At 41.5% G+C, this 23,946-nt stretch overlaps 2 pseudogenes across 2 annotated transcripts in view; both read left to right on the plus strand.

The window, feature by feature from the left end:
* The window catches only part of LOC148120413 (immunoglobulin heavy variable 3-11 pseudogene), a 50,420-nt pseudogene that overhangs the window by 19,976 nt on the left and 6,498 nt on the right, over positions 1-23,946 (plus strand). The gene's annotated exons all lie outside the window — the stretch shown is intronic.
* Positions 864-1,453, plus strand: LOC148120414 (immunoglobulin heavy variable 3-23 pseudogene; annotated as a pseudogene). Its single transcript, XR_015739273.1, has 2 exons — positions 864-971; positions 1,071-1,453. The product of XR_015739273.1 is annotated as an immunoglobulin heavy variable 3-23 pseudogene (transcript).

Below are 23,946 nucleotides of genomic sequence, written 5' to 3' on the forward strand. Positions count from 1 at the left end.
GATAAAAAGGGACTGAGTGGTTAGAAAGCAAAGCATGAGAATTTGAGGATAAAAACAAAGCCTTCTGAAAATACAAAATTGATGAAAAAGTTTTGTGTTTGGTTATAAACACTTATTAAATGCTCACATTATGATATATATATATATATATATATATATATATATATATATATATATATATATATATATGGAGAAATAAAAGGGACCTAAGACAACATGAAGCTTGCCATGTGTTGCCTGGTATTGGGGTGGGAAAGGCAGAGTGGGGGATACAAAGTCATCATAGGGAGAATTTCAGGATGCAAACAAGTAAGTGATGTAAATACAAATATGTCTCCATGGCAATCACTGAGAGGGAGACAGACAGAACAAATAATGTATCATTTGCAAAATTTGTTGGGGCATATGACAGCACTGCTCAGAACAGATTAAAATTCAGAAAAGTTTCAAGTGATTCTATGATGATTCACCTCAGGAAGAATCCATTTACAGCAGAGACAGAGGGACAGACAGAGCTAATGTCTAGATACACAGCTGTGTGTGAAGCTTTTAAACTTCACATTGATCCTAAAGAGAAATGACAATGTGGAAACACAACATTTTCCATGCATATGCTGAAAAGGGAAAAGGGAGCTAAATACAGTGTAGTGAATCCCTAACGAGGAAAAAGTTTATGGAGAGCTAAATTAATGCTTCATTTTCTATAACTCTCACCTGTATATATAGTGTCTTATATCTGCTCTGACTGCTGCCTTCTGCCCAGATCCAATTACAGAGTATGCTATGGCAGGAAGATATGCAAATAAAGCTTCTTTAGACCATAAAAACCACCTTGCCCTAACCCTGCAGCTCTGGCAGAGGAGACAAGCCTTGGATTCCCAAGTCCTCCCAGTCAGGGGTCAGCACTGAACACAGGACACTTACCATGGATTTAGGACTCATATTGGTTTTTTTTGTCCTTATTTTAAAAGGTAATTAAAAAATATGAGATGTTTTCTGTTGTGTGGATGTGAGAAAGAAAAAACATTCTTCTGTGTCAATTTTCTAACCAGAATTCTTTGTGTTTACAGGTTTCCAGTGTGAAGTGCAGTTGCTGGAGTCTGGGGGAGGCTTAGTGCAGCCTGGAAAGTCCCTGAAACTCTCCTGTGCAGCCTCTGGATTCACCTTCAGTGGTTATTACATGAGCTGGGTCCGCCAGGCTCCAGGCAAGGGGCTGGAGTGGGTCGCATCTATTAATTATGGTGGTAGTAGCACCTACTATGCCGACACTGTGAAGGACCGGTTCACAATCTCCAGAGACAATGCCAAGAACACTCTGTACCTGGAAATGAGCAGTTTGAAGTCTGAGGACACAGCCATTTATTACTGTGCAAGAGGCACAGTGAATGAATGCTACTGTGAGCTCAGACAAAAACACCTCTGTGGGGAACACGGGACCAGCAGGGGGCGCTGAGAGCACTTAGAGATCAGGGGCACAGAAAAGCCTGCTCAGAAAAGCATGAAAGACTGGATTTCTGTGTCTGCACTGCCTCTCCATATCACACTTAGGGATTTTCTCTACAGGTATTGTGTGTAGTAAACCTTGAATGTCCAAATATTTAGTTTTTCAATTTCTTTTTCCTGTTTGGTTGTGTGTATTTACTTATTACAGTGTTTCTACTTGTTTCCTTTTAAGGCTTTTTGTCTACCTGTTTCTCTCAGTGTCTCACTCTGTCTCTCACTCTTCTTCGTTTTCTCTCTCTCTCACACTTTCTCTCAAACTATTCTGTGTGTGTGTGTGTGTGTTTGTGCTGACATATGATGCTCAACAGACCCTGACTTTACTTTACAGTCTGTGACACACACTGTTACTCATGTGAAGTCTGCTCTCATTTAAACATTTTTATTCAGGTGTGTGATGTTGAACATAAGTAGTGAGATACTAGCATATGCTGTAGTTCAACTACACAGTAGTCTTGAAAAGGTCAAGGAGTCCTGACTCAGAATAGGAGTCACCAGCTGAGGGAGAAGTTTCTCTCTACTTCTCCTTGTCCTCTTTCTTCTGTTTTCTTTGTTTGGTTTGATTTATCCTCAATACCCCAACATTCGTGAGATCCATGCTCAGTAAATTGATCCTTACAGAATCAGTTATAAGTGCTGGGCATCAAGGAAAATAAATTTTAAGATTCCTAGTGTATATGGTAGTAGTGCAAAAATGCAGTCTTCAAAAAATATTTTCTGCAGAATACTGTGATGTTATAAAAGACTGATCTAGGATTGTAGCTCTGCAGTAGAGTGCTTTATGATCATGTGAAATGCCTTAAGTTTAAGAACCAAACTCTCCTAAAAATAGGAATTGAGCACTTAGACAAATATCATTTCTCACTTTCAGAGACTTAAATAAGCCACTCTCATGGCTGGAAAAGTAATGGACATTCCCAGGATAGAAAGTGCAGTTGTGAAGTTGTGGAGAAGAAACAAGTATACAGGAGTTTTCTCTTGACTTCCATAGCACGCAGTTCATCCAAGGTCTGTAACTTCCATGACACAGTTCTAAATAGTTATAGACCATGAATCCCATGCACGGTAAGGACAATGTTTGGACGGCTTGAAAACCTAACTGTTTAGACTGTGTGTGCATTGTGTATGATCTGCACATATGTCTGAAGTCTAGAGTATAGATTGAGTCTGTTTATTGGTTCATATCTATCTTATTTTTGAGACATGATCTCACAGTAAACCTGGAGCACAAATGTACAGAGAGATTCTTGGGATGGCAAGTTTTAGAGAACCTCCAGTCACAACCCCCTCCAGTGCTGGGAATATAGGATAAACCATCACACCCAGCTTCTAAGCTAAGTATTGTGAATCAAGCTAAGATACTAATACTGAATGGCAGGCATCTTACCACTGAGCAAACTCTTGAGCCCTGGATATTATCACTATACATGGATGAAAGAATTGTAATATGTAAGTGAAATACATGTATTGTAAAATAATTTTTAAAAGAGAAAATGTATTGCCAATTATGGACTTTTAAACCATTAACTATCTATATAAAAATGAATGACTTGAGTCCAAACCCTTATATGTCCTTATAAATAACCCTTAATACTGATCATTATGGAAATCTGGAAACAATAAAATGGGAAGGGTCTGCAAAAGAAGAGAGAATTTAAATAATTATCAGAATATATTGTATTGAAAGTTTTTCAAGGTAATGAATTCTTTAATTAATGACAACAGTGCATTTGATGGTAGGGCACGGTGAAATATAGTCTTCATGCATTCAACAGAGAAACAGAAGCAAGAAAATCTCTCATAGCTTGGTCTATATAGAAAGTCCCTGTCACCTAGATGACCCTGTGAAAAAATGAAAAAAGTCATTCCTTCTACCAGTGAATGTGAGAGTGTTTCTGACTGTATCTGGAAGTAGGAATCTCATTCTCTTTGTGTGCCTCTGTCTGTGTATGTTGGAATGTGTGGCTGAGGTTGCAGAGAGTTCAAAAAGACTGTTGAAACACTTAAGAATAAGGACCCACCTCACAAGTAGAAGATAGTTGTAAATAATGTGTGACTTTACCATCAACTCATTCCCTTTGCAATGACTTTTGCTTAGTGATTTCCTTTACCATCAACTCATTTCTTTTGCAAATGACTTTTGCTTAGTGAATTCCTTCTAGACAGATTCACAGAAACACAAACCAAGAAATCAAGAGAGTATAGAATACAGATGCAGACTCTCTCTGCAGTAGACAATGTCAAGTATATGTGAATAATAAGTTGACCTATACCAAGTTCCCAAATGTAGTATCAGAAATGTGCCTTTATTTCTCTGATATTCCTTCCCTGATTTTTGTAACCACAATGAGAAGATCAGACAAACCCAAGATGAGACATACTAAACATGTCTGAAAAATATTCTTTTAACTTACTGAACATCATGAATAAGGAGAACACAGCACTCATAGTGTTTGTGCCCCATCAGTATTTGCAAGGATGACTGTCTCACCTGTGTTAAGTTCTAGCTCCCCCATTGCCACTCACAGTAAATATATTGTGCACAACAAGTTGAGAAACATAAAATGTGGGATTCTAATAGAAGAAGTGGTGGATACTTTTTGGGATCTAACAGGGCTGGTTGGTTACAGCTCCTCATTTCCCTTTCCTGGTGATTTACATTACAAAGGCATGGGACAAAGCCCTGCGGTCCTTTGTCCTCTATGGTTATCCTCACCACAAGGCAAGCAGTTCCCACTGTTCAATAATACCTGCTTCCATGTCTTGTTATCACATAGGTTTCTCTGTCTTTTTATTAATTCAGATCACATAACCCTCAAGCCTTGCTGGATGCTGCTTCTTTTCATTAGGTATTATGAACTTCAGGCTTTCTCATCCATTGACATTATGACAATCATAAAACCTGGGTTCTTATGTGCTGCAACCTGAGGACAGCGAAAAAGAAATATAAAAATACAATGATAAAAAAGGACTGACGTAAATAGAGATGTTCAAGGAAAAGTGTCCAGGTATGGTGTCCCTAATTAGAAAGGTAAATAGTCTGAGCCTAATAAGATTATATCCAATTCAGTCACTTGTGTTTTTTCCCAATGAACACATAAGATCATACATACTAAATGTTAGTAATCACAAGTTATCTTCTAGTTGAGGAATAAAAATAAGATGCCTCTACTGACACCAAAAGGATATATTCTAAGTTTTTATAAGTATGATTTCTGATCACTATGAGCCCCAATTTCATTCAAAATCCAACTTATTTTGAATTTTCAGAGACATTCAAATACATCGAGTATGTGATACCTCATTCTGCCATCATTGATTGAATGTGGACTCATCCTAAACATTTTCCATCTTTTGCCTGGTAGATCTGCACATTGTGATTCAAAGTATTTCCTGTTTGTCAGTGTTTGGAAACCTAGCCAGAACAGGAAAATGTTCCTGAGTATCCATTTCTATTTCTACTAAGAAGCAGAAAACAAATGTCAGTCTTCTGAAGGGGAAATGGAAACCTCCTGTGCTTCCTTTTACACTCTCAGGAACCTTTCCCATTTCAAAGAAGCCTCAGGATTAGGAAGAAAGCCAAGGCCTAGCTGAGAAGCCTAGAGCCTCGAAAGAAGCATGGTTGTCCTGGTTCTGCTCCTCTGCCTCATGACCTTTCCAACCTGTAAGTGTTTCAGGGTTTAAGGAGAGAGACTCAGGAACACCATGTATGGAATATATGACTAATGATGATGTTGCTTGTCCCAGGTGACCTGTCCCAGGTCCAGGTCCAGGTGAAGGAGTCAGGACATGACCTGGTGCAGCCATCACAGACCAGACCCTGTCTCTCACCTTCACAGTCTCTGTGTTCTCATTAGTCAACTGTCATATACACAGGGTCCACCAGCCTCCAGGATAGGGTCTGGAGTTAATGGGAATAATATGGTATAATGAATACACTGATTATAATTCAGTTCTCAAATCCTAAGTCACCATCGGCATGGACACCTCCAACAACCAAGTTTCCTTAAAACTGAACAGTCTGCAAATTGGAGACACAGCCGGATATTACTCTACCAGAGAGACAGTAATGAAACTCTGGTGTGAACCTGCACAAAACCTTCCTACAGAGATTCAGAGCCAGCAGGGGGTACAAAGGGTCAACTGAGACTTCCCGGCACTAACACAAGACATTTCAGTGTGCTGAAACACAGCAGATGCACAATCCCATGAAGAGTTGGCTTCTCGGTTCCTTGGCTTGCTCTGTGCTTCAAAGTCGTGTTTCTCATTGCACTCTTCTAGAATTAGTCAGTACTAATCTATAACGCATCTGAATATTTTCAAAGTCCTGTTTTCCACTGTAATGTTTATTTTTCTATGAAATTTACAGTCTCATCTGAACAAGATAGATAGCATCACATAGGACAGTCCTACTGGGCAACGGGCACCAGATTGAATCTGGAAGAGTCTCAAGGATCATTTGGAGCGCTTGGGGTCTTCTGATTCACAGCAGAGCTTCATTTTATTCTCCAGTTAGAACAGAATTTAGGATTTTGGTAAGAGCCAACAGAGCATGCTGGAATACACTGGTAGGACCTATAAACCTTGATTTCCTCCACTCTCTACATCATCCTCACATAAAACATGAACATCAGTTTCATCATTGACACTGGCTATGCTCTGGTACTCAGACCATAGAAAAAATGCAACTAGAGACAGCAGCTGAGGTTCAGGAGCCTACAAGAGGTTCCTGGCTAACACACTCCTCAAGATGTCCCTGAGCCTCGAGTCCATTTCTGGAAATGCTGTCAAATCACAATGTAGTTTCTATGTCCTAGGGTCTATTCTGGTTTTGTCAGATTCCTGGTGTGTTATCAATGTGGTTTAAGGCCAAAATAAAGTACCCTATCCCTACCAAGGTATTTAAACACATTTTAAAAGCTTACAGGATTTTAATTTCATTATGTAGATGCATTTCTAGATGCATGGTTTCATCCTCCCAGTACTTACTTACACTGATTCACTTGCAAATAAGTTTTGTAGTCTCTGCAGTGATATCTGAGTCACAGATTCTTGATCTGAATATCAGATGCCCCAGCTTGTGGCTCCTGTAGGATTCAGGGAAAGGGTTGTGTGTTGTGGGCTATCTTCCATCACATTCTCAGAACCTTCTGGATTAATCTCACTGGAGAACACCAAGTGTGTATTCAAAGCAAAGAGATAACATTTGTCAATTCAAATGTGATCAAAATAAGGATCTGCTGTTGGTCTGCAAGCATTGTCATGGAATTCAACAGCATAGCACTCCTCCCCATTCTCTGGGTCTTACATGTTCTCCACACTCTCTACTGAGGTATTATTTTGGCATGGAGGAGTTGATATAGATGCCAAATAGACCAGAGCACATTCACTGGAATGTGAAATGTTTTGTATCTCAGAATTAAGCCTTACTCCACTGCATAGCTTAGCTAACAAAGGCTGAGATCAGCACTAACTATGTGTTCAGACATAAATATTTAGAATATATTTACCAATATGTCCAGTCAACAAAATAACTGTAGTAGGTTCTTCTCTAAGAACTATGACCTCTCCAAGCGTAATGGTTTAGAGTATCAGTCATAGATTCATTACTGTAAATTATGCTACCTTCAGCTTTATTCTTCAAATTGTGTGTAATGATGCCTTCAGCCATATCATTTTTTATGTATTTCTGGAAACTAGAGGCAATGTAAATAACTTGTTTTGTTTGAGGAACCTGGGGCTTTTCTTTATGAATAACCTTCTGTTCCTGACACAGAGAAAGAAATATTGTCCAAGCCATGAAGTTCATTGAAAGGTAAGGAATATGAGCATTCTTATCACCAAGTTTCATCTCTGTTAGGGATTGTTAGCCAAACTTGAGTAAAAGGTGATACTTGAAACTTGGACTATATTCTACCTCTCCTGAGCCACATCTTCATCTCCATACACACATAATAAAGAATCAGTTTATCCAATAATTGAATTTTGTAAATATGGAGGACCTGACTGTATAATATTTTGGTTAAAAAAAATAAAAAGAGGGGCCATCACTGTGAGTCTTGATACAATACTCCATGACTGGTTCCCAGGACCAGTAATGGGTGATTGCTTTAAGCAAAGGGTAGTATATTTAATAAACCATTCCTTATATTCTGATATATGGAGTGAATTTCTTTCCTGTCCTCCAATGCTTTTCCTGGACTCTAGTGCTTGGCTATTGTGTTTCCTATACTACTGAAAGACCCTTGATTTGGGTGTCTTTCCCTCGGGGACCCCGATGCCCAAGAACCAAGACCAGTATGCACTGGATGCAAAAGCAAGAGGTACTTTTTATCGTTCACAGGGGCGCCCGTAGACACTACAGCCTTCGGGTGACTGAGCGTCCCGGGCTAAGTTCGGGGATGATTATATAGCAAGAAGCGGGCTTACAGAATCAGATGCATTCTCAGTTGTTATTTCAGATAAGACGATGTGGTCAGGTCAGGGGAATGCATGGGAATCAGTTAAGGCTCATTTCAGCACATTCTGGGCTTCCTGCTCCCTTTTGTCTTCCTGACGGCTGAAGGCTGACCTCCAGGTCTCTGACCACAGATATCCTGTTTTTTTTTTTTTTCTTTTTTTTTTTTTAATCATCAGGGGCCCATCTGGCCTCAGAGTGATTATGCTGGCCTGGGAACAGCTTGACTTGGTTTGGACTATAGTCACAATGGAAATTCCCCCAAGCAGACGGGTGGTTGCTGCCAGGACAGACGGGCAGGCAGGGGTCTTCTCACTACCAGTCACAATCTGAAGATGGTGTTTATGTTGAAACCATGAGAAGCTTTGTTTAGACTTGACCCCAAGTCAAACTGTCAAGTAGTGAAGTAGGGATGTATGATGGTGTCCTGAGCAGCGGGAAACAAATCGGGGTTCCTGGTAACCTGGAAGATATAGGAATGAAGGGTAAGAGAAGCAAGAAATGGACAGCAAATCTGCATTTCTGATTGAGCTGCTAACTTTATTTTTCTCAGGAGCATTTATTTGTATAGCAAATAGGCAGGGGGAATGTCAGGTCTGGAGGCATCACTACCTGACAGAAAGAGATTAAGGAGATACTGATTGTCAGTGACTGTTAACTAACAAAGGGAATGTTAATTACTTCTGAATCCTAGGGTATGCAGGTCTCACAGGGAGATAAGAAGATACTGGGTTATTTCCTAGGCCTGGAACTTGCCCTAAAGAGCCTTCTGAATAGCTTACTAAACTTGTGAACTTAAGATAGCTATAACAAAAATACAGGTCTTTTCTTCTGGCATATCCTCCTTTAATTTTTATAAAAGTATTAGAATGAGATGAGTTAAAGGTCATCTAGTAGATGAGCAGGCATTAACCAGTGGAAGTGGGGGAGGACAAAGGCCTGATCCTCCCATGTCTAATTTTTGAGAAAAATTTCTTTCCAACTTGGTGGAGAAAATCTTTTTTTTAAGTTACAGTTGTCTTTTTGGGGAGGAAAGGGTCTAGGTTTTCATGTCAATACCTCTGGACATCAACTTCTGTGCAATCAGACATGTTCCTCAGGAAACCCAGAGACAGAATGTATGATCCTCCCTTTGCAGGGCTTTGCCTTGTACCCCTTGCTGATGCTCTCAATCAGCCAGATCAAGCCGGTGATATTGGACTTGAATGGGCTTTTATGCCAGAGAGAACACCTCTTGGTGAATAAATTTAGTGAGCCTATTAAGGGCCATGGTCCAAAAGCCATAAATAATAAAAATCCTAAAACGGGTCCGAAAAAGGAGAGTAAGAGGGTGATGACCCAGGGGAGGTGGAAAGTCAGTTTTTAAACCATCCCTCCTCTTGCTCTCTCTGATTTCTTCTACTCTCTAATCCTTCCCTGAACTTAGCAAAACTGTCTTTAACTATTTCAGTGTGATCAGAATAGAAACAACATTCCTCTTTTAAGGTAACACAAAGGGATCAAAATCTAAAATTCTTAACATATGCATTAAACCCAAACATTTACAGTGTGTGTCAAGCTTTTCTCAACATCTATAAGCAGTTAGAAATAGCATTAGGTCAATTTTGGTAAGAGTACAGTGACATTGCTGGTACCAAATACCAGTTTCAGTTTCTGAGAAGTAGTTGAACCCTTAGTCTACCACCTTCTTAAGTGAAGAGGGGTTAGTAAAATGTCCTGCAGAAATGAAGAGAGAACATGAGACACGAACGAACCCACTTGAATCAGTTTATTAAGAAGATTGTGCGGACGAGCTCGGTGAAACGGTGTGGACAGAAGGGGAAGAAGAGAGCATGGGAATGGCACATTTAGCTTTTAAAGGCTCTCCAGCTCATACACAGGAGGGGAAAGACATGTCCACGTCAGAGGCTGATGACAGGCGACACTACGCCCTGAGCCTGCCTACGGGGGCTTCTGCATCAGACTCTGGTGACATAGATGGTGGGCTAACATGGGGGTGGGGTATGTGCGCTGACTTCAGAACCCGGAAGTACAGCATTATGGGTGGCTAAAGGAATTATATTTCACACTTCTGTTTATCATAAAAATTTGGGGGTGTTAAGGATCTTAATGGGTAAGAAATGGGGGCGCAGCCAGGTCTCTCATAACTGTTTCCTGTTGACTTTGTGGGCGTCAAGGGCTTTGGGATGTCCGATGTGTCCTGTCTGATTATGTCCTGTTTGCTCATGTCCTGGGGTGGCTGATTAAGACTGCATTTTTTCACGCTTTGAAGAACTGTGCCATCTGATGGCTTGGACTTCGTAAGATGCTGGAAAGGCAAAAATTATGTTTAGGGAGGAAAAAAAATTAGATTAATAAAGGGGAGGTTTAAGATAGGGGGTTAGGAGTTCCCAAGACCAGGAATGACAGAGAAAGAATTAAATGATGGATGGAGGGGGGTGGTTTAGGTGTTCCCAAGACCAGGAATGACAAAAAATTAAATGATACTTATTCCGCATGAGTTTGGTCCATTCAGGTGGGTCAAACTGGCTCCCTAGAGCTTATGAAAAATGTCTTAAAAGGAAATTAATTTTGAATATATTAACGGTGTATGATTATGACAATGGAGTGTATCATGGCATTACCTCAACCTCCAGGAGACACTGCTGCAGTCAGTGATGAACCTGTAATGTTAAGGAACTTGTTAAGGTTTGTTTACCACCTGAGCTTTTGACAGTCCTTGTACCTTCAGCTCTGTTTGATGACGGTTCCTGTAATAACAGCTGAGTGGTTATTTGGAAATTTAAGCATGACATTGAAGGTTTACGAAGAAGTTGCATATAGAAAAGGGAGAAGGAAGAGTATATAGGCACAAGAGAGTTGAATAAGGATGGGACCTTTATTTTCCTTGAACTGGAGTAAGGGAAGCTGAACTTGGTGTCCTCTGGAACCTAAGGGAACAGGTTCCTGTCTGAGTTACTGTGTATGAGGGGTCACCTTGAGCTTGAAGAGTAAACAGTTTAAGATGTGATAATTGAACCCAGTGAGGAATTCCCTCAAGCTTGGCAGCTGTGGGAGTTAAGAGAATTACTCTGAAGGGACCCTGCCATTTAAGAGAAAAGGGTGAGGAACATTGGCCTGGGGGAGAAAATAATACCTGATCTCCTGTTTTAATCGGTGGTGGGCATGGGTGAGCACATGGTTGAGGTAATGAGTGGTCAGTAAAATCCCATAGTAAAGAGCGCAGGTGAGACAGTAGGGGAGTAAGCAGGTGATCAGGAAGAAGAGAGGTTTTAGGTGAGAGGCCAGGGGTTTAAACTGGCTGCCCATACATGAGTTCGAAGGGTGAGATGAAAAGAGAGTTTTTGGGAAGGGCCCTAAGCCTAAGGAGGGCCAGAGGCAAGAGTTTTACCCAGTCAAGGTGAAGTTCCTGTGACATTTTAACAAGAACATTTTTTAAGGAGTGGTTAGTTCGTTCTACCTTCCCTGAAGACTGAGGGTGGTATGGGATATGAAAATGCCATGGAATGTTAAGAGCCTTAGACAAGTTTTGGGAAATCTGGGAAGTAAACTTAGGGCCATTATCTGACTGAAGAGAGGTTGGGATTCCAAACCGGGGGATGATGTCTCAGAGAAGAACATCAGAGACTGTCTGGGCCCTTTTAGTGCTGGGAAATGCTTCAACCCACCAAAACAACCCAGACATTTTATCCACCAAAACCAGGAGATATTTAACTCTTTTGACTGTGGGCATATGAGTAAAATTCAGCTGCCAGTCAGTTCCTGGAAGGGAGCCCCTTGTCTGGTGGGTAGGAAAAGGGAAGCAATGGTATTTGGTCTTGGAATCTGACTTTTGGCAGATTTGACAGGATGCCGTGATGGCTTTTAAGAACTTTATGTCCTCAGGGATGGGTTGGAGGTGAGCCTTAACAAAATGAAGTAGAGCATTGTTATTAGAATGAAAGAGCTGATGTAGGTATGACAGAATCTGTTGGGTGTCAGGGGGTGTCTGTGAGAATGTTAGCAGTACTGTATGAACCCCCTGAGGTGATTGAGGTAGGTTTGGGTTTTGGAATGTTACTGTTTTAGCTGCTCGGTCAGCCTGATTATTTCCCTTGGAAATAATGGAACTGTCAGTCTGATGAGACTACCAGTGATTAATTTCTACAGCTTTGGGGAGATGGGAGGTTTTTAACAGTTCCATAATGTAACCTGAGTTAGTTATGGATTCCCATTTTGTCATAAGAAGCCCACGTTCCTTCCAGATAGCCGTGTGGGACAGGAGGATATGAAAGGTATATTTAGAGTCTGTGTAAACATTTAAAGATTGCCCCTTTCGCTAACTGAAAGGCACGGGTGAGAGCTATCAGCTCAGCCTATTGATTAGTGGTATGGGTAGGGAGTGCCTGTGCCTCCACTATCTCAGTATCTGATACTATGATATCAGATATCACATATCTGATAGCCTGCTCTACAGGCCCCATCACATAAAAAGGAGCTATCATCTGTATACCAAGTATAAGTGGCCTAGGACAGTTTGCCTTCCTGTATATGTGAGGGGTGGGGCAGTAGATCCTCTAGGATCTCAATGCAGGAGTGAGATGAGGAATCATTAACATTAGGTTGACGAGGAGATTTGAGATATTAAGGGGTGTGCAGCATTGAAAAGTGAGTGTGGCATCTTCTACCAGTGCCACCTTGAGGGAAAGAACTCGGGAAGGGGGTAGGGTTTGTAAGCCTTTGTAAGTTAAGAGGTGGGACAGATTATGGTGAGAGAAGTTTCTTTGACTCATGAATAAGAAGCTCAGCAGCCGCCAAGGCACTTATGCAGGGTGCCCAGCCCCGAGTGGTGAGGTCCATCTTCTTTGACAGGTATGCTACAGGTGCAAAAGAAGGTACCAGTTGATGATCTAAGAACTCAAGATCATATCCCTCCTTCTCTGCTACATTAAGAGAAAAAGGGCGAGTTAAATCCAGAAGATGAAGAGCTAGAACCTGGATAAGGGCCTGCTGGAGTCTCTGGAAGGGTTTGGTAACAGGATGGAGAAGAGGCTCATACAGAGAGCTGAGAGCTGCTTTATATAGGGGGCAGGCAAGGAGAGAAAAAGAGGAGATCCAGGAACATAGGAAGCCAGCCACTCTGAGGAACAATAAAACCTCTTCTTTGGTGGAAGGAGCGGCAAGAGAGTGAATTAATTATTTTTCTGTCTAGAGTGATACCCTTTTGGGTTGAAGTTATAGTTAATTCCAAATAAACGACCTGAGTGCTATACTGTTGAGCCTTAGAGGGTGAGACTCTATAGCCCCTTTTGGACAGAAAATTTAAAAAGTAAGAAATAATAGGCTTAAGTTCTTTAAGGTTCTGGAAAGAGAGAGGGTACTGTGCTTGGGTCCTATATTTGGTAGGATCCTGTAATTGAATAACAACAGGGGAATGGTGTTTAGCAACAGAGGGGTTTTGCGTGTCCCAGACTTGGGGGTCTACCTGGGAGACTGGTAGAGGAAAAGACGCATTAGTGTTGGAAGGTTGGAGAGCTAGGAGAAGGAGGAGTAGAGCTACTGGCATGCTTGAGGTAAGGTGAATGGGATGAGCAAAAGAAATGGAGGCTCCTACCTTTGTTAGAAAATCCCTTCCCATGAGAGATACTGGACAGGTTGGCATAACTAAAAATGAATGAGTGAGATAAATGCCCCTAAACATACAATTAAGTGGTGGGGTCTGCTGAGATAAGTAAGGCTGTCCCCCTGCCCTGACAATAGGGAAACTAGAAGGAGAGGTAGGCCCCCAGAATTCCCTCAGTACCCAGTAAGTGCCTCCAGTGTCCAAGAGAAAGGAGATGGGCCGTCCCTATACCATAATAATCACCGTGGCTCACTATAACAGACGACAGTAGTGGTCGGGTTCCAGGAGCCCGGGCAGCCTCATTCATTCAGGGCCAAGCCCAACAGATCAACTTGGGAATTTTCTGGGTCCATTGCCTCCAAGCCACTATGTGCATGAGGACAATCTACTGACCAGTGACCTTCCCTGTGACACCTTGGACAAGTTCTTCTAGGACTAAGATGAGGATTAGGGCATCCTCAGGCCCAGTGACCCGTTTTACCACATTTGAAACACAGATCTGGTTGTTCTCCTGCCCCGGGGGATGGGGGAGCAGCAAGGACAGCACGGATTGGGCCGTCTGTTGCCTGGGCGGGTCGGGAGGCCATGGCTACCACGTGACATTGATTGCAGGCTTTGTCGTTTCTCACATGGTAAACCTTAAAAGCCACCTCTAGGACTTCTGCCTGCGGAGTCAAGGGGCCTTTCTCCAAACACCTAAGTTTGACTCTAATGTCAGAGTAAAACTGATTAAAGAAGTGTGTCATCAGTAACTTCCTGCCTTCCATAGTTTCTGGATCTAAATTGGTAAACTGTAACAAAGCCTTTGTGAGGTATTCCAAAAATGAGGAAGGATTTTCTTTTGTATCCTGAATATTCTCTGAGAGTTTAGCATAATTTACTGGCTTAAGGGCAGCCTTAAGCAGGCCTGCCAGGAGGCAAGTCAAAAACTGGTTTCTGGCCAAAATCCCACTCAGACTGTTGTAGTCCCAGTGCGGTTCTTGCTCTCGGACCACGGACCACTTCTGCCCCAGGAGGGTGGGAGGCAAGAGTCTGGTGGATCTCGTCTGCATGCTGTCTGGCCTGCTCCCAAACTGGTCTGCGCTCCTCAGGAAGTAGGTTATTAGATAGAATCATGAAGATGTCATGGAAAGTGAGATTATAAGATTGAGTAAGATATTGGAATTATTTTATAAAAGTGGTAGGATTAGACGTATAGGAACCCAGTAACTTTTCTATATGGGAGAGCTCTGAGAGAGAAAACGGAATGTGTACCCTAACCAATCCATCTATGCCTGCTACCTCTCACAAAGGAAGGACTGTAGCAGCCTTTGCTTAGTTAGGATTAGGTTCCATGGTGGCACACGAACATGTGAGAGGAGGAGTAAAGGAAGGTGCTAGACCTAGAACGTGGGGAAGGGCAGGGGGCTAAGGGTGGTGAGTCAGCTGAAGGAGCTGTAGAGGCAGGGATAGAAGCTGAGGGAAGAGGGATAGCTTCCCAAGGTCGAAAAGGCAGAGGTTCGTTAGCTGGGTCCATAGCAGAAGTAGGGGGTTCTTCAGGAGTAGATGGCATAGCCAGAAACTTGTGTGCAGGCAAACAGTGATCAAGGATAGAGGGGTCAGCCTTAGAGCTTACACAGAAAAATGCTTGAATGTAAGGAATTTCTTTCCATTTGCCTGTGCGCTGGCAGTAATTCGTTAACTCCCATAAAATATCGGGATTAAAGGTGCCATTAGCCAGCCATTTATAATTTCCGTCTAAGGTATATTGAGGCCATTTTATTAAACAACGATGGATAAGTGTGGAGGTCTGTAAGTAAGGTATTAAAGCCAGAGGCTGTAGGACCTCTAAAAGGCATCCCAGCAGGGAGGCTGGATTGATAGGATTGGAAGGCTTGCACCCCATGGTCAAGGCCATTAACACCCATGAAACAGCAGCACCTCAAGGCCTACAATGAGATCCCGTTTAGTTTAGGCGAGATGCATATCGACATGAATCACCCAAGACACGTGGAAGAGTGTCCTCTGTCCACGGGTGAGGTGGTAAGGCCTAACTGGATCTGGTCAGATGACACAGAAACCAAAGAGGCCAGGGCTGCTCCGGGCAGCAGTTATGACAAGAGAATAAAAGAAAAGAAATGAAAAAAAGAAAAAGAGGACGATCTGAAGGACCCCACGTCTTCAGCTGCATGTGGGCTGGCCGCTGAGCGTGCTGTTCCAAACAGGAGCTCAACAAAAGGAAGCAAGCCAATTGAATGCCAGTGAAGGGAACAACTGAAGCCTTGAAGACCCATGGTTAGGAGCAGTCCCCCAATCTCTGGAACACCAGAGGGTTTCCAGGAGAACAACGGCACTTACTCGGGTTCAGAGAAATGATTAAGCTGGCAGAAAAGGGAACACTCACAATTAGAAGCCAGTGTTGTTCGGAGGAGGACTCACTCAGGCAGATGGAACACATGGGTCGTTGTTGAGAAAATCCCTGGTTGCGATTCCAGTCCCAGGTTTCGGGGCAGGTCCCGCCCCAGGATAGAGGCCTGGGGCCAGAAATTCTGGCCCCAAAATGGAAGCAGGTGAATCTCTCGAGTCTGGCACCAAATAAAATGTCCTGCTGAAATGAGGAGAGAACACGATACATGAAAAAAAACCCACGTGTAAAAGCTTATTAAGAAGATTGGGCGGACAAGCTCGGTGAAACGGTGTGGACAGAAGGGGAAGAAGAGAGTATGGGAATGGCTTGTTTAGCTTTTAAAGGCTCTCCAGCACATGCGCTCGAGGGGAAAGATGTGCCCACGTCAGAAACTGATGACAGGCTATGCTACACCCTGCGCCTGCATACGGGGTCTTCAGCGTCAGACGCTGGTGACATAGATGGTGGGCGACCCATGCATGTGCATGCAGGGGGTGGTACATGCGCTCTCTTCAGAACCCGAAGTGCAGCCTTACAAGTGAGTAAATGAATTACAGTTAGTTCAGTCTGTATTTCAGCTCCAAAGCAAACAGGATTTAAACTGCAGAAAATTGTAGTTACTGTGGTCAGGTCATCTCAGCAGGGCCTTTGGGTCTCTGTCCCAAGTCTGGAAGCAGCTCCACATCTGTTTCTTTTGGCGGGTGGTGTTCCTGGGTGAGGTGAGCAGGATTCAGCTACCTGAATCAGGAATCATGTCTTAGCATTTATCTCAGCAGGGTCTCTTTGTCCAGGATCTCTGAAGGCAGTAGCAGGTCCTGTGATCAGGCACTGCTTTCTGTGGGAACAGGGAAGACTGGATCAAGGATTTTTCTCCAACTCTTTTTTTAAACTCCTCTATGGAGTGTTTGCTGCTGTGAGGTCATGAGGTTCAACCTTATTTTTTTTTCTGTGAAAAAAAGCACAAACACATTCTCTACCCCAAATATATATATATATATATATATATATATATATGTATGTATACACACACACACACACACACACACACACACACACACATATATATGTCCGTTTTCTTTTTTATAATTTATCGCAAGGGCTCTTTACCTTGCCTTAGCAAAGGTCACCTCAGTGCCATGTCAGATCTGTCTGCGACTTTTATAAGTTGTTTTCAAGGAGCCATATCACACTTTATAATTTTTTTTTATTATTAACCATATATGCAGTTCTTCCATTGGGAGAGCCATTCGTAAATTTTAGCATAACATCCTTTAAGGGGTCTTTAGCTATAACATAACAAAATATAATTGTGTGAATTGCAGCAATGATCATTCGGGAAAAGATTATTATTCTGGCCTTTGAATTGAGGAAACATAATTGTCCAAGAATCAGTCTTAAAATTATCAATTAATCTATTGCTTAGGATAAGAAACATTGATTATCATCAATAATCTGTTATACTCTCTCCAAAATTTCATCCTGCTCTTTTGTATTAGACAGGCTTACTGTTTTAAATTAAGAGTTTCATATCTTAACTGGGAAAACTGGGAAGGTGTAACTATAAAAGGCATTTTGTTTTCTCATAAAACTACTGTAGAATAAGTTTTTTATTTAATACACACACTCGCCATAGCTTAATCTTGATTATATACTCTACTTGCTTATTATTATATACTTTACCCATTGATCTATAGTTTACCTGCTTGATTACCTGTCTGGGAGCTTCTACAAGCTCTCCACTGGAAACTGGCTCCCTGCTCCCTCCAAGAATTTTTTCTTTTTCTTTTTTTTCTTTCCCTTCATGAATTTTAAGGTCTCCCTTAAGAATATTATAACTAAGGCTTTAACCATTGTATATGTTGGGTCTAGGGAGGTCGTGCAAAGATGAGAACACCACCGAATCTAATAAACCAGAAGCAAACTTCCAGAAACCAGATCCTAGGAAAAGCAGAAGCAAACTTGAAAATAAAAATAAAATATAAAAAGTAAACACCATGGGGCACAGAAGCTTATCACCTACCTGAGACCACAGCCAAAGATGGTCTTTGTTAGGCTATGGCAAAAGGCCAGTTTTTGATCCTACTTTTTATAGCAGGGGCATTGAGCATTAGGTCTGGGCAAAGGAATTTTTACAACCTTGGCTGTGACCCTTGGGTTAGTCAGTGGAGACCCTAAAGAGGGGAGTGAGTTCTAATTTCAATGGGTAACTAGGCAGCCATCATGAAATATGTTTCAGAGGAGATTACAGCGAAAGTCAATAATTGCAAGAAAACAGATGTGTTATGATTGTTTTGTCTCTTTAAGAGACAAGTCACGCCCACTCCCTTCCTGCCTGCAGTCTTAGACCCCAACTCTCTCTCTTCCTGTCCCCTCTCTCAGAGGGGTGGCCTTTCTCTCTCTCTCTTTTTCTCTCCCTTGATCTCTCCCCACTTCTCTACTTTTTCCTTCCTCTCCATACCCCATCTAATAAATGTCTAACTTTATTTTGTATGATATGTTTATCTGTCTCTCTTGCCTGCTGGCTGCAGTAACATGAAGACCATCTGCATGGTCTTCTGGCCAGTACCTACTTGGGACCCCAGCAGCTTATAGCAAACCCATCTGCATGGTGTGCCTATCTGTCGGCCCCTTTCCCACCCACTGCCCACATAGCTAGTTGCCGGGGATGCCCATGGGACCAGCCACCTTGGTTTGTGGGAACCTGCAGCAAATCCATAACAAGATGTCTTTAACAATTAGTTAGAAAAGGGACTACTAGTAATACTAGAAGTTTAACGAATTAGGATTAACAGTTTCTTAGGCTGAGAACTTAGAAGATAGGGGAAAGCTTTTTACACTTTCTAAAGGTAAAACTCAGATACTGACTGCCATACATTACAACCTCCATTATCAGAGCTCATTAATTAAATCATTGTATTTGTCCACTGTCTCCTGGTACCCCCAAGCGTATACTGAAGCCCCATGCCTCTCCTTTGGTGTTGCCAGTTTTCCATAACAGAGACAGTGCCTAACCCAGAGGTCACATATCTCTGTCTCCTAATGGTTAACTCAGTTCTCATCTGTCATTTATCAAGGATGGCCAGGACACTACTCTCAAGTTGCAGGGAGTAGCTCTGGCCTTGTAAATAAAACAGCCAGTTGTAAAATGAAATGGCCTAAGCAGATGGAGGCTTCCCAAGCATACGAGAAAATAGCTCACTGTGAATGACTGATCCTTGATCTGCTGAGACTGCTGCTGAAAGTCTGTTCTCTTTCTCCTAGAATTATAACTTAATATTTCTTTATTTCTACATTTTTATTTTTTGGAACCTACATTTTTATTTTCTTATTCTTGGAATTTTCATATATTTAATTAAAAGTGTGTAAGCTATCTTTCACTTAAATTGCAAGTCTGTCTAGCTGTTAGGAAAATGGAAAAAGGAAAGCATATTAACTAATGATGCTGGCCTAATTAAATATCAACATGTAGAGGAATGAAAATAGATCTATATCTATCTCCATGCACAAACTCAGGTTTAAATGAATCAAGACCTCAACATAAATCTAACAAAACTGAACCTCATAGAAGAAAAATTAAAAGTACACTTTGGCACAATTCAAACACAATCTCAGTGGCACAGACATTGGGAGAAGCAATTAATAAATGAGGTCCCTTGAACTAAGAAGCTTCTGCATAGCAAAAGATATAATCAACAAGACACAATATAGTCTATAGGATGGGGCAATAACTTTACTAACCACTTAATCCACTCCAAAAACATACAAAGGATTTAGGAGAATAGTCACCAAAAGAATAATCTAATAAAAATATATGTTATAGACCTAAACTAAAAACTCTCAATAGGTGAGCTTAAAATGACCAAAAGATGCTCACTTCCTGCTTAAACATAATATCCTTAAGCCATTAGATAAGTGCAAATCAAAACTCTGAGATTTCATCTTATCTCTGTACAAATGACCAATATTGGGGCTGGAGAGATGGCTCAGTGGTTAAGAGCACTGGCTGCTCTTCCAGAGGTCCTGAGTTCAATTCCCATCACCCACATGGCAGCTCACAACTGTCTTTAGCTTCAGTACCAGGGCATCTAACCCTCAAACCAATGAACATAAAATAATAATAAAATAAATTTTAAAAATGACCAAAATTTAAAATAGTGGTAACAACTTATGCCTAAGAGAATTTGGACAAAAAGAAAACTCCACTTCTGGAAGTGCAATCTGGCACAGCTGATCTTGGATTATAGTATGGCAATTTTTTAAAAAATTAGGCAACTATCCACCTTAAAATTCAGTAGTACACCTTTTGGCCAAATATATAAAAGATGCTCAACCAAAACATAAGGACATCTGCTCAGCTATGTTTACAGAAGAATTACTTAATCGTAGCCAGAGCCTGAACACAATCCAAAATGTACCTCTTTTGCACATATAATAAATGAGAGACATCATGCTTTACAATAGACATGAATACCACAAAATATTTTTGAGTAACTCTAACCACACAAATGGAAAAACCTGTATGATAAGAACCTTAAATCTTTAGGAAAAAAATTAAGATATTAGAAAATGGACAGATCTCTTATTCTCTTGGGAATGTAGAAGAAACATAGTAAAAATGACAATCTCACTGAAAGCAATCTACAGATTCCATGCAAATGTCCATTAAAATTATAGAAAAATTCTTTATAGTTCTGGAAATAACAATGCTCAACTTCATAAAAAAAGAGATAAAAACTCTGGATAGTGTAAACAATCTTAAAACTCTATACAATCAAGGAACTTCTGAATGTATCACAATCTTTGACTTAATTTTTTTATTTATTAAGAATTTCCACCTCCTCCCTGCCTCCCTTTTCCCTCCCCCTCCCCACATCCTCCTTGCTCTCCAGTCCTAAAAGCAGTCAGGGTTCCCTGCCCCTTGGGAAATCCAAGGTCCTCCCCCTTCCATCCAGGTCTATAAAGGTGAGCATCCAAGCAAACCAGGCTCTCACAAAGTCAGTACATGCAGTAGAATCAACAGTGTCATTGTCCTTGGTTTCTCAGTCAGCCCTCATTGCAGGCCACATTCAGAGTGTCCAGTTTGATCACATTCTCCATCAGTCCCAGTCCAGCAGGCCTTGGTGAGTTCCCATTAGATCAGTCCCAGTGGGTGGACGCACCCCTCGTGGTCCTGACTTCCTTGTTCATGTTCTCCCTCCTTCTGCTCCTCATTTGGACCTTGGGAGCTAAGTCCAGTGCTCCAACGTGGGTCTCTGTCTCTATCTCCATCCATCGCCAGATGAAGGTTCTATGATAATATTCAAGATATTCATCAATATGGCTATGGGACAAGGCCAGTTCAGGCACCCTCTCCTCTGTTGCCCAAGGAAAAATCTGGGGACCTCTCCTTGGACCTGGGAACCCCTCTAGAGTCAAGTCTCTTGCAAACCCTAAAATGGCCCCCTTAATTAAGATATTTACTTCCCTGCTTCCATATCCACCCTACCTCCATCACACCCATTCCATTCTCCCAAGCCGCTTTCATGATTGCCTCATATGATTATTTTAGGGAACATGGGGCATTTTTATTTACAAGAGTTATGCTCACTTAATGAGTTTGCTGCATTGATCACTGGTCATTGTCCTTTGTTGCACTTGGATGGACATTGTTATATAATATATCAGGAGGAGGATAAATGTTTGATGAAAACAGAAATATGTCTACATACTAACCACAATGTGGTAAAGAGACAGTGACAAGACATGTCTTATTTGTAAATGTCCTGTTGCCTAAGGACAGCATTGTCACAGAAGTGAGAAAATTCAGAATATTCCAAACTGTTCCCATCACAGTCATGGAGTTCTGCAAACATTACCTGGTGGGTCAGACCCTATCCAGAAGACACACCAGGGACAAGCCATGTCCAGACCACACAGAGGTACAGACTGAACTCCTGTCACACAGACATGAGTAAATTTACTTAATTGTACATTTATACAAAGGAGACATGACATCATGGAAAGAAAGCAAATTTTGTTCATATGCACAAAGGAGAGCAAAACAAAGGGCAATGAATCCTTAACCAGGAAAGGGTGAATACCAAATCACAATACTGTGTCAATTTCTATACATGTCATCATTGTCTTTGATGACTTTTATCTGCTCTGAGAAATGTCTTCGCCTGAGATCCAACTCCAGGATTTAGTACAGCAGGGAGACATGCAAATAAGGCTTTTCTGTGACCATGAAAATTAGGCCTGCTGACCCTGAAGCTCTACTGACAGAGGACACTAGTCCTAGATTCCCAAGTCCTCCAATTCAGTGATCACCACTGAACACAGAGCACTTACATTGGTTTTTCTTTGTCATTATGTTAAAAGATAATTCATAGAAATGAGTTGTTGCATGTTGTGTGACGTTGAGAACAAAATAAATGCCTCCTGGACAGTTTCATCACCAGATTTCTCTTTGCTTTCAGGTGTCCAGTGTGAGGTGTCACTGGTGGAGCCTGGGGTAGATTTAGTACAGCCTTGAAAGTTCCTGAGACTCTCCTATGCAGACCCTAGATTCACCTTCAGTGACTAGTGGATTAACTGGGTCGACCATGCCCCAAGGATGGGGCTGGAGTGATTTACATGCATTAATGGTAATAGTAGTTCAATCGACTATGCTGATGCCATGAAGGGCCAAATCATCCTGTCCAGAGACAATGCCTAGGACACACTGTACCTGAAATGAGAAATCTGAGGTCGGAGAACACAGCCATTAATCACTCTGCAAAGCACACAATGATTGAATACTACTGGGAGTTCAAACAGAAACCTCACTGCAGGATCCTAAGGACCAGCAGGGGGTGCTAACACTCACAGAGCTCTGGTTCACAGAAGAGTCTTTTCAAAGAGGCATAAAAGTCTGGACTCCTCTGTTTCTGGGCTCCCTCTCCATATCACATTCAGGGATTCTCTCTACGAGTTGAGTGTGTGGTGATTTCAAGTTTGTAAATGTTTATTCAAATTGCTGTTTTCTAGTGTGATATGTGTGTTTTGGAATTTATTTATTAAACTGTTTTCTTCCCCTCTTTCTCCCTCTCTCCCTCTCCCCCCTCTGTGTATGTGAGTATTTGTGTACATGTTGATATATGATTCATTCATCTATCAACCTGCATCACATTTATAAAGACAACTTCTATCACCTGGCCTGGATCTCACAGATGACTAGACTGGTGGACCAGTGAGCCCCAGTGATTATTCTGTCTGCACATTCCACAGAAAGGATAACTTGTTTGCTGACACGCAGCTCTTCTTGCAGTCTTGGGGACCTGTAATCAGAGTTTAGATCCCTGTCAATGGTCCTGCTATGGCGAGAACCTAAAGCGCAGAGCTATTTTCACAGCTCCATTAACGTTGTTTTTTAAATTTAGGATACACTCTGATATCAACAAAATGCAGATCATCACACAAGGCAGAAGTGATTCTGTGATGATCGGCATAAGATCTCTGAGAAGCTGAAGAACCTAGAGACTGTAAATCCTAGACTCAGGGTATCTCATAACCACATGTAAGTTTTGAGGACCCTGTGACCTCTACATTTCTCCATGATCATAACAGCATCCATACATAAGCATATTTACACAATTAAAAATAAATCATTTATTTAAAAGTTTCTCATTCATTTCTGGGAGTTAGCTTAATGGGAGAGTTCTGGTTTAATGTAAATGAAACTTTGATTCAAAAAGTACCATTTCAATTATGCATTCCTCATTTTCATTAATAAATACTATGTTTGAATTGTCCCTACTCCCTGTTAAAGGTTAGAATATTTTTTCTCATCAACAAAACAGACTCATTTTTCATCTCAGAAACAACTCTTTTCTATCACTCATTGAGGTTTGATTCCACAGGACAACACAGAGCTCAGGGAACAAAGGGCCACCTGGAGTGAGATCAAATGAGAAAGGGTACTAGGATACATCAATATTATCAAGGTATATTGTGAATGAGCTTGATGTTTTGTTTTTAAGT

Source organism: Myodes glareolus, chromosome 11 (genome assembly GCF_982192425.1).
Source record: "Myodes glareolus chromosome 11, mMyoGla1.1, whole genome shotgun sequence".
Classification (NCBI taxonomy): Eukaryota; Metazoa; Chordata; class Mammalia; order Rodentia; family Cricetidae; genus Myodes; species Myodes glareolus.